Source organism: Ciona intestinalis, unplaced genomic scaffold (genome assembly GCF_000224145.3).
Source record: "Ciona intestinalis unplaced genomic scaffold, KH HT000166.1, whole genome shotgun sequence".
In the NCBI taxonomy this organism is placed as follows: Eukaryota; Metazoa; Chordata; class Ascidiacea; order Phlebobranchia; family Cionidae; genus Ciona; species Ciona intestinalis.
The window spans coordinates 137,766-140,145 of record NW_004190488.1 but is presented as its reverse complement, the minus strand read 5'-3'; positions in this window follow the sequence as shown (position 1 = coordinate 140,145).

Sequence of the window (2,380 nt, the reverse complement as noted above, 5' to 3'; positions counted from 1 at the left end):
AGTAAGACAATACTGTTATGCCTTCTATACTAGATTAAAAAGAAGAAAGTTTACTCTTAATTACGTTTATTATCATTATGGTGTTTTTAGTGGCTTTTTGTGGGCATTATATACTAAGTACTAGAGATGCACAAGAATAATTTCTTCCTGCATGCATTTTAAACAGCCAAAATTTTCCGCCCGAACCGTTTTCAAGTAACCGTATTTGCACTGCACCAACATTGGTCTTTATGGTCAAAATAATGCTTTGTTATTTGTTTCGGAATCAGACACGCCTAAATTTTGGAGAAAAAAAAACGGAGATTTTCTTTATTCTGGGTTGTAAGCAAACAAAACATGGAAGTTGGAACGTTTGTTTTAAAAATTAAAAATTTTCGTATCGTGCATGTTACTATGTAGCACATATATTTTATTACTGATAACTATTTCTGTGTCTTAGGATATTGTGATGGCTGCATGGTCGTATGATCCAGAACTGCGACCAGATTTTAGTGACAATGGTATCATGGGATTGTTGAAACGACTTCAGGTTCAAATTCAAAGGTCATATTCATCGCACCCTCGCAGGGCTGGTGCTAATCGGCCAATACCGCATGATCGGTTATATGATAGCTCCGCTTTAAGGCATGGTAACTTTCAACAGACAATGCATGACTTGGCAGAATGATTGTTCTCTCTTTGACACTGCGAAAATCTACAATCAGTGTTGCGTGTATGAAGTGCAAAAGATTCCTATTTTATTAAGTCACAGCTAACGACTGATAACGGGTTTTCGTTTCAGTTTTTATTTTTTTACTATTTTCTTTTTTGTCTCTTTAGCTATGTTTAGTTACTGATCAAGTAACCCGGACCAAAACTATATTATGATACACATTTTCCGCTTGCAGTTGCAAAAAAACTGAGTTACTGTTTGTTTATGTACATTTTAAGTGTTCCAACTAATAATCAGTCAGATAATTAATTTAATAAATTTCTGGCATCTGTTACATTGTGTAAAATATATTCAATATATAGACCACTGGTGATTTGTATTTAAACATGAATTGTGTTAAATGGCTTAAAATATACTATCTAGGTGAAATGGATCAACAGTATGTTTTAAAAGTAGTTGTATGTTTTGGGACAGTTCCATACAGTTGGCATGTACATTTCCATGTTTGACTCAGTAACTTTTCTGCTGCGTGAACTAATAAGGTCACTAACTTTTCAAGTGAAAATCACCGCATGATTCCTGTATTAAAGCTGCATGACATCATTCGAAAGTTATAAGCAAATGTAAGTTTACATTTTTGAATATTTTAATTATTACAAAATATCCCGAAACTTAAATTAGTTATAGGCATATATAAAGCATAATAAAACCAGGATTTTTACAATTTTATTTATGCGGTATAATTTACAGGGGAAACAGTGATCCCGCAATGCCTACTATTCAACTAGGCACAAGACCAAGCCATAGATATCATCCATTGCTGAGCCCAATTCCAAACTCCAAAACTTTTGTTTTAGGTTCTTACTTTGATTCTTTTCAAAGAGATTAGTTGTTAAACCTTAACTTGTTTTTATTAAACACTTTTTTAGCTACATCATTGTGGTAATATAATTATTTACTTCTAGTTTTGTTAAAATTGTAAAGTGAAACAAGATATTAATAAATTATGCACAGTGTATTGATGGACCACGACTTTATTTCTTATATTAACTTGCTAAAAAAGACCTGGGTCTGCATTAAGAACATTTTCTCATTTGCTTGCTAAAAAATCATTAGAAGAGAGAAACTTGTTGGTAAAATGGTATTACGGAAACTGCCTGTAGATGCCTTGAAAAGTGGCAAAAACAAGAGAAATGTAAGATATTGTGTCAGTCAACTATTTTTCACACTGTTCTGCAGTATGTTTTTATATAGTTTAATTTTAAACTAAATTCTTGATAAAATAATACAATTTGAAACAGAAAATTGTTTGTTTGAACATTAGCCTAGTCTTAAAATTAATTCTTAAACCCTTAGATTAATAAAGTTATATTCTATTAAAGATGTTCCTGTTTTAAAAGCTAGGCTCGCACTTAAAGTGCAATTCATTTTTGGGTGCTAGTGAAGAGTCTTCCCCCCACCTTATTTGCTAACCCCTAGGTTAGGAAGTTAGGTGTTGATGATTAGGCGGATAGTGGTTATAGGAGTTAGTGGTTATAGGGGTTAGTGGTTAGCAAATAAGGTGGGGCGGGGAGACTCTTTACTAGCACCCTCTTTTATTTCAATTTGTGTTCATTTTGTGTGGTGTTCAAACATGATAAAGCAGAATATCATCAACAAATGTGCAACTACATACCAAATGATCAAATACAAGAATGTATAGTAAATCTATAAAATATCTTAACAAGA